Source organism: Cylas formicarius, unplaced genomic scaffold (assembly GCF_029955315.1).
Source record: "Cylas formicarius isolate icCylForm1 unplaced genomic scaffold, icCylForm1.1 PGA_scaffold_41__1_contigs__length_11246, whole genome shotgun sequence".
Classification (NCBI taxonomy): domain Eukaryota; kingdom Metazoa; phylum Arthropoda; class Insecta; order Coleoptera; family Brentidae; genus Cylas; species Cylas formicarius.
This window is the reverse complement of record NW_026844328.1, coordinates 1-9,936: the sequence shown is the minus strand read 5'-3', so window position 1 is coordinate 9,936 and position 9,936 is coordinate 1. Positions and strand designations below refer to the sequence as shown.

The following is a 9,936-nucleotide window of genomic DNA, read 5'->3' as shown; positions in this document are numbered from 1 at the left end:
ATATAATTATTAATAATAAAGCGGATTTAAAAGTAATATTAATTAAATTATTAATATGATTTAAGCTCTAAAATATGTACATATTGCCCGTCACTTTCACTTTAAAGTGGAATAAGTCGTAACAAAGTAGAGGTACCGGAAGGTGTATCTAGAAAGATCAAATTAGAGCTTATTATTAAGTATTTTATTTACACTAAAAAGTTTACTGTGAAATTCAGTATAGTTTGAATTTAAAAAAATTATTTTTATTTAAGTTATAAATTTTATTGAAATAAAAATATTAGAGTTTTATTATTAAATCAAATAATTATTTTAATTATAGATTATTAGTATTGTGAAAGAAATTTTTTAAAATTTTAAAAGAATAATTTATTTTTAGTACCTTGTGTATCAGGGTTAATTAAATATAATTTATTTATTAATAATTTTCTCGAATTTAAAAGAGTTAAATTTATATAATTTTTATTGTAAAATAAATATTATTAATATAGATTTAGAGGTGAAATGCTATTCGATTTTAAATATATCTAGTTTTTTAAGAAAAAAATTTAATTTTACTAATAATTAATAATATTTTTATTTATTAATAAGTTATTTTTATTGGGTTATATTTTAAGGGATGAGCTTTTAAATAGATAATTATAAATAATAAATTTATTAATAAAGAAATAGGATTAGAAATTTTCATTTTTAAAAAAGTGTTATAATTTTTTTATTATAGTATAAAATTTATATTAATATTTTAATTTTTTTATTAAAATAATAAGTTAAATTAATAAATTTATGAAATAATGATTAAATTAGTAAATAATATATATATATATATCTATAATTGTTTGTTTAAGGTTAATTTAAGGAATTCAGCAAATATTTTTTTCACCTGTTTATTAAAAACATGTCCTTTTGAAAATAATTTAAGGTCTAACCTGCCCAATGAGGAATTTAATGGCCGCAGTATATTGACTGTGCAAAGGTAGCATAATCATTAGTTTTTTAATTGAAAGCTTGTATGAAGGGTTGAATGAGAAAAATACTGTCTCAGATTAATTTAAATTGAATTTTATTTTTAAGTTAAAAAGCTTAAATATTAATTAAAGACGAGAAGACCCTATAGAGTTTAATAATATAATAAATTTATTTTTTAGAATTTATATAATAAATTTTACTTGTTATTTAGTTGGGGTGATTTAAAAATTTAATAAACTTTTTTTATATAAAAACATTAATTTATGAAAAAATGATCCTTTAATAAAGATTAATAGATTAAATTACCTTAGGGATAACAGCGTAATTTTTTTTTAGAGTTCAAATCAAAAAAAAAGTTTGCGACCTCGATGTTGGATTAAAATTTATATTTGGTGTAGGAGCTAAATTAATTTGGTCTGTTCGACCATTAAAATTTTACATGATCTGAGTTTAGACCGGTGTAAGCCAGGTTGGTTTCTATCTTAATTTTATTAAGAATTTTTAGTACGAAAGGACCAAAATTTTATTAAATTAATTATTTTAGAATAATAATAATGTTATTTTGACAGAAAATTGTGTAAGATTTAGAATCTTTTTATGTATGTTATATACAAATAACAAATGATTTTTTTAGATAAGATTATAGTTTTTTCTTTGAGATTAATTTTAGTAGTGATAGTATTTTTGAGCGTTGCTTTTATAACATTATTAGAGCGTAAGGTCTTAGGGGGAATTCAAATTCGTAAGGGTCCTAATAAAGTTGGATATTTAGGTATGATTCAGCCTTTTAGAGATGCTTTAAAATTGTTTTTGAAGGAACAAACTTTTCCTTTAAAATCTAATATTAATTTATATTATATTTCTCCTATTATAAATTTATTTTTAGTGGTTATATTATGATTATCAATACCATTTTTAAGTGTAAATTTAAATTTTAATTTGTCGGTTTTATTTATTTTAAGAGTGTCAAGATTAGGAGTATATAGAATTATATTGGCTGGATGATCTTCAAATTCTATATATGCTTTATTAGGAGGATTACGGGCTATTGCTCAAGTTATTTCTTATGAAGTAAGATTAGTATTAATTTTATTATCTTTTATTTGTATAATTATAAGTTTTAATATTTTGGATTTTATTAAATTTCAAGAAATAGTTTGATTTATTTATTTTATATTTCCTTTATGTTTTATATGATTTATTACTAGGTTAGCTGAAACAAATCGAACTCCTTTTGATTTTGCTGAAGGGGAATCTGAATTAGTTTCTGGTTTTAATGTTGAGTATAGAAGAGGGGGATTTGCTTTAATTTATTTATCAGAATATGCAAGAATTTTATTTATAAGAATATTATGTAGAATAATTTTTTTAGGGGGTAATATTTGATCTTGAGTGTTTTATTTAAAGTTGAGTTTAATAGTTTACTTATGAATTTTAGTTCGGGGATCTTTACCTCGGTATCGTTATGATAAGTTAATAAATTTATGTTGAAAAAATTATTTACCTATTTCTTTAAATTTATTAATATTATTTTTTTCTATTATAATTTATATATTTTTAAATTTTTAACTTAATTATATATATATATATATATATATAGTTTTTATATTATATTTTAGGTTAATATTTAATGTATTAAAGTTTATATAGTTTAGGATTTTTAAATATTTAAAATATAATTATTTTAGTTTAAGGAAATATTTTGAGTATAATTAATAATATAATTATAAATAAGGAAATATTTTAAGTACAATTATCTGTATAATAATTATAAATAAGGAAATATTTTAAGTACAATTAGTAATATAATAATTATAAGTAAGGAAATACTTTAAGTACAATTATCTATATAATAATTATAAGTAAGGAAATATTTTAAGTACAATTAATAATATAATTATAAATAAGTAAATATTTTAAGTACAATTATCTATATAATAATTATAAATAAGGAAATATTTTAAGTATTAAAGTTTAAATTATTTAAAGTTGGACATTTAGAGTTAGTAATTTAGGCTAAGGAAATATTTTAAGTACAGTTATAGATTTAATTTAGTTAAAAATTTAAAATTTTAAGTATATATTTATAGAATATTTATAAATATAAATTATTTAATTTATTTATATATGTATATATAATTATATTTATTATTAGTATATTATTATTAATTATTATTTAGTTTATATATTATTATAATTATTATTATTATTATTTTTTAACTTTTTAGGGAGATATTTTAAGTACTAATTTTTTAGGCTTAAGATATAATTGTACTTAAAATATTTACCTAAAAAGTTAATAGAAATTTGTATTTCTTTATTATACTTTCAAAGTATATACTTATTCAAGTTCATTAACTATAAATAGAGATATTTATTTCATATATTTATAAATAAATATCTTATTAGAAAGTAGGAAAAATAACAAATTGTAAAAAATTGCCCTAAGTTAATATAAGGATTTTCTACGGGGGATATGCCGATTCATGTTAAAATTAAAATGATAGATACAAATATTCAAAATAATATTTTATTAATAGGGTAAAAATTAATTCTTGAATTTTTATTATTAATAATTGGCAGCGTATATAAAATTATAATTGAAAGGAATATAATAATAACACCTCCTAGTTTATTGGGGATAGATCGAAGAATTGCATAAGCGAATAAGAAATATCATTCAGGTTGAATATGGATAGGAGTAACTAAAGGATTAGCTGGCGTAAAATTATCAGGATCTCTTAATATATAAGGTATGGTTAGAGTAATTAAAGTTAATCTAAAAATTATAATTAGCATTCCTAATAAATCTTTAAAGGAATAGTAAGGATGAAATGGAATTTTATCTAAATTATTATTTAATCCTAAGGGATTTGATGATCCAGATTTATGAAGAAAAAGTAAATGAATAATAATTAAGCTAAGGATAATAAAGGGGAGAATGAAATGAAAAGTAAAGAATCGAGTTAATGTAGCATTATCTACAGCAAATCCCCCTCAAATTCAAATTACAGCAGAGTTTCCTAAATAAGGGATAGCTGAAATAAGATTAGTAATTACTGTAGCCCCTCAAAAAGATATTTGTCCTCAAGGTAAAACATACCCAAGAAAAGCTGTTGCTATAGATAATAAAAAAATTGTTACTCCAATTAGTCATGTTCTTTTTAGATTTGAGGACCCGTAATAAATTCCTCGTCCAATATGAATATATATACAAATAAAAAATATTGATGCTCCATTGGCATGAAGAGTTCGAATTAATCATCCAAAATTAATTTCTCGACAAATGATTCTTACTCTATTAAATGCTAGTTCAGTGTGGGGATAATAATGTATAGCTAAGAATAAACCTGTAATAATTTGAATTAAAAGACAAATTCCTAATAAACTTCCAAAATTTCATAAATAGGAAATATTTGAAGGAGAGGCTAAATCAATAAGTGAATTATTAATAATTTTAAATAAAGCGTTAGATTTTCGGTAGGGTGAATTTATCATTAGAATATTTTACGTAGGGGCCCGAAATTATTTATAGTAATTGTTACAATTGTAATTAAAGTTACTAATAAGTAAGTTATAATTATAATTAAAATAAAATTATTAGGATAATTAAAATATTTTCTTAAGAATAGTTCTATGTTGTGAGGATTAAATATTTCATTAGAATTTTTAAAATAGATAAAATAAGAGTCATATATATAAATTATTAAAATATTAATAAGATTAATAATAATAAAAGTAACTAAAATATTATAAAATTTTTTAAATTTATTATTGGAGGAAATTCTTGTTATATAAATAAAAATAATTATCAATGCTCCTACAATAATTATGAATAGAATATAAGATACTCAATAATTTAAATTTATTAATCCAATAATTAAGGAAATTATAATTGTTTGTAAAAGAATAATAATTCCCATTGAAATTGGATGATTAATAAGTAATACTATAATGGATAAGGATAAATTTATTCTTAATAAGAAATATATTATATCAGAAAATAGTTTAAATAAAATTTTAATTTTGGAGATTAAGGATAGAGTTTTCTTTTTCTGAAACTTAAAGAAATATTTCATTTCTGGTTTACAAGACCAGTATTTTAATTAAATTATTTAAGTTAAAATATAATGATAATTAATTTTTATATATTTAGAAGAGTAATGTTTATTATTGGTTTATTATTTTTTATTATAAAAAGTAATTATTTATTATTGATATTATTAAGATTAGAGTTTTTAGTTATTTCTTTATATTTTAATATAGGATTAGTATTAAGATTTAATTTAAGAGATTATTTTTTTTTAATAATATTTTTAACCGTAAGTGTATGCGAAGGTGCTTTAGGTTTAGCAATGCTTGTATTAATAATTCGAAGATATGGAAATGATTATTTAAATTCTATATTATTATTATGATAAAATATATTCTTATATTAGTAATATTGATACCTTTAAGTTATTTAAATATATTTTGATTGATTCAATTTATAATATTTATTATTAGTTTTTTTTTAATACTTGGATTTAGAATACAGAATTATATAATTAATATTAGATATATATTAGGTATAGATATTATATCTTTTTGTCTTAGATTATTAAGTATTTGAATTGGTTCTTTAATAATCATAGCTTCTGAAAATTTATATAGAAAAAATAAATATAGAGATCTTTTTTTATTTTTAATTTGTTTATTAATAATTTTTTTATTATTATCATTTATATCAATAGATTTATTTATATTTTATTTATTTTTTGAAGCTAGATTAATTCCAATTTTAATTTTAATTATTGGATGGGGTAGACAACCAGAACGTTTAGATGCTGGATTTTATTTGTTAATATATACATTATTTGGATCATTCCCATTATTATTAGGTATTTTTTTTATTTTTTATATATATGGAAGATTAACTTTTTTTAATTTAGAAATTTCTTTTAGATTAATTTTATATTTAAGTATAGTGTTAGTATTTTTAATTAAAATACCGATATATTTTTTTCATTTATGGTTATTAAAGGCTCATGTAGAGGCCCCAATTTCTGGATCAATAGTATTAGCTGGCGTTTTATTAAAATTAGGAGGATATGGGCTTATTCGAGTAATAATTATATTTTTAGATTTTAAATTTATAAATTTATTAATTATAAATATTTCATTGTTCGGAGCTGTAGTTATTTCTATAATTTGTTTACGTCAAAGAGATATAAAATTATTAATTGCTTATTCTTCTGTTTCTCATATGGGTTTAGCTTTAGCTGGAATTATAAGGTTAAGTTATATAGGTATAATTGGGGCTTTAATTATAATAATTGCCCATGGTTTATGTTCTTCTGGTTTATTTAGTATTGCAAATATAATATATGAACGAACAATAAGACGAAGAATTTATTTAAGAAAAGGATTTTTAAATATTATACCTTCTTTAAGCTTATGAATATTTTTATTATGTTCTTCAAATATAGCAGCCCCCCCCTCAATAAATTTATTAGGTGAGATTTTTTTAATTAATAGTTTAGTCAGATTTAGAAATTTGAATATATTATTTTTATTTTTAACTACATTTTTTAGAGGGGCTTATTCATTATATTTATATTCTTTTTCTCAGCATGGAAAATTTAGTTCTTATATTTTTAGATTTATAAATATAAATATTCGTGAACATTTTTTATTATTATTACATTGAATACCTTTAAATATATTGTTATTAATTAGAAATTTATTAATTTATAATTTTTAATAAACTTAAATATTTTATATAAATAAAATATTAATTTGTGGAATTAAAGAAATGGAAACATTTTAAGTAATAAAAATTTGTAAAATTTATTCATTTTGGATTTTGATTTTTTCTGTATTATTAATTTTAATTAGTATAAATTTATTAATTAAGGATAAAGTTTATTTGTTAGAGTATGAATTATTAAATTTTAATTCCGTTTCTTTAATTTTTTCTTTATTAATTGATTGAATATCTTGTATATTTATAGGATATGTATTATTTATTTCCAGAATGGTAATTTTATATAGAGAAGATTATATAAAAGGAGATTTAAATATTTCTCGATTTATCATATTAATTTTGCTGTTTGTTATTTCTATATTATTATTAATTATTAGCCCAAATTTAGTGTCAATTTTATTAGGATGAGATGGCTTGGGCTTAGTGTCTTATTTATTAGTAATTTATTATCAAAATGTTAAATCTTATAATGCAGGTATGTTAACAGCTTTGTCTAATCGTATCGGAGATGCGGCTTTATTATTATCAATTTCTTGAATAATAAATTATGGTAGTTGATCTTATATTTATTATTTAAATTTTATAAAAAGAGATTTTTCTATACAGGTATTAGTATTATTTATTGTTTTAGCTGCATTTACTAAAAGAGCTCAAATTCCTTTTTCTTCATGATTGCCAGCAGCTATAGCTGCCCCAACTCCCATTTCTTCATTAGTTCATTCATCTACTTTAGTAACTGCAGGAGTTTATTTATTAATTCGATTTCAAGAAGCTTTTAGTAGAAGATTAATATTTTTAATATTATTTTTAAGAATAATAACTATATTAATATCTGGTATTGCAGCTAATTTTGAGAATGATTTAAAAAAAATTATTGCTTTATCAACATTAAGGCAGTTAGGATTTATGATAAGAATTTTATTTTTAGGTAGAGTAGATTTAGCTTTTTTCCATTTATTAATTCATGCTTTATTTAAAGCTTTAATGTTTATATGTGCAGGAATTATTATTCATAATTTTAGAGGATGTCAGGATATTCGTTATATAGGAAGATTAATTAATCAAATACCGGTTATTTCTAGAATTTTTTTTTTTAGAAATATAGCCTTATGCGGGATACCATTTTTATCGGGATTTTATTCTAAGGACTTAATTCTAGAAAGAATAAGAATAGGATATATAAATATATTTATATTTTTTATTTTTTATTTATCTATTGGTTTGACAGTAATATATACTTTTCGATTAATTAATTATTTAGTTTTAGGTGATTATAATTATTATAGTTTATGTTCTATTCAAGAAAGAAATAATTTGATAATAAAGAGATTATTTGGATTATTAATTTTTATCGTTATTAGAGGGAGGATGTTTTCTTGAATTATTTTTATTTATCCTATATATTTTTTTTTACCTTTAATAATGAAATTACTATCCTTTTTAATAATTTTATTAGGGATTTATTTAGGTTTTAAGTTATCAAAAATAAGAATTAATATAAAAATTAAATCTCTAAGGTTTCTTAATTTAGTGAAGTTTCAATCTTTTATATGAAATATACCAATTTTATCAACTTATGGGCTGAATCATTTAGTATTAAATTTAGGTCAAAAATTAAATTATTTAGATCAAGGATGAATGGAGTATTATGGAAGAAAAAAATTATTTTTTTTATTAATTAATTCTTCTAAGGGATTACAAAAGATTTTTATAGATAAATTTAAAATTTTATTATTTTTATTTTTAATTCTTATTTTTACTTTTATTTTAATTATTTAATTTAATAATTTAAATAGCTTATATAATAGAGCATAGTATTGAAGATACTAAGGAAATAATTTTATTTTTAAATAATAAATTTATAGATAAATATATCAATTTTACAGTGAAAATGTAATGTTTTAAATTAAACTATATAAATATTTCTATGTATATATATTAATATATATATATATATAGAAATATAAACGCACTTAGCGCTTTGAACCTATGTTAGAAGCATAGTTTAAAGAATATTTCTTTAATTGGAGAAAACTCAATTTTATCATTAACAGTGATAGACCTCTATTTTGGTTTCAATTAAAGTAAGGATTATTCATCTAAATTTTAGGTCGAAACTAAAGGCAATTTTTTGCTTCATACTATTTTATAAGATAAATTTATGGAATATCTTTTAAATGCAAATTAAATGTTTTTCTTAAACTATTATCCTTTAGTTTGATCATTCTAATGCCCCTAATTTCCATTCGTGAAATAACCCCAGTAAAAGAATAATTAAAAAAAAACTAATAGAGTAAAATAATCTAAAAATATTTGAAAATTTTAATGAGAAAATAATTGGTAAGAGTAATGTTAATTCAATATCAAAAATTAAAAAAATTAGAGCAATTAAGAAGAAATGTAATGAAAATGGTATACGAGAATTATTTTTTGGATCAAATCCACACTCATAGGGCCTACTTTTCTCACGATCGATTAATGTTTTTATAGATAAAAAATTAATTAAGATTATTAATATTAAAATAACGATTATAATTATTAATGATAGATAAAAAATTATTATTATTATTTATACTAAAAATTTAGATTTTTTGATTGGAAGTCAAATATAATAATTTATATTATATAAATAAAATTATCTTCTTCATCAGTAAATAGATAAATATAAAAAATAATCATACTACATCTACAAAGTGTCAATATCATGCGGCAGCTTCAAATCCAAAGTGATGAATTGAAGAAAAATGCCTAATAAATAGACGAATTATTATAATTAAGAGAAATGTAGTACCAACAATAACATGAAATCCATGAAATCCAGTTGCTATAAAAAAACAAGTTCCATAAATAGAATCTGAAATTGAAAACGAAGCTTCATAATATTCAAGAGCTTGAAGTAGAGTAAAGTAGATCCCTAGGCCAATAGTTCATATAAGTCTTTGAAGTGCTTGAGAATAGTTATTTTCTATTAATCTATGATGAGCCCAAGTTACTGTAATACCTGAAGATAACAAAATTAATGTATTTAATAAGGGGATATTTATAGGATTAAAAGTATTAATTGATTTAGGGGGTCATATTATTGCCAATTCAATATTAGGAGAAAGACTATTATGGAAAAATCTTCAAAAAAATGAAATAAAAAATAAAATTTCAGATGTAATAAATAAAATTATCCCTCATCGGAGCCCGGATGAAACTTTTAGAGAATGCAATCCTTGGAG

The 9,936-nt window shown here is 20.0% G+C and overlaps 2 pseudogenes; both read right to left on the bottom strand.

Moving 5' to 3' along the window:
• Positions 1–1,185: 1,185 nt before the first annotated feature.
• On the bottom strand, positions 1,186–4,794 carry LOC132700264 (cytochrome b-like; annotated as a pseudogene).
• Positions 4,795–8,923: 4,129 nt separating this feature from the next.
• On the bottom strand, positions 8,924–9,933 carry LOC132700265 (cytochrome c oxidase subunit 3-like; annotated as a pseudogene).
• Positions 9,934–9,936: the final 3 nt, after the last annotated feature.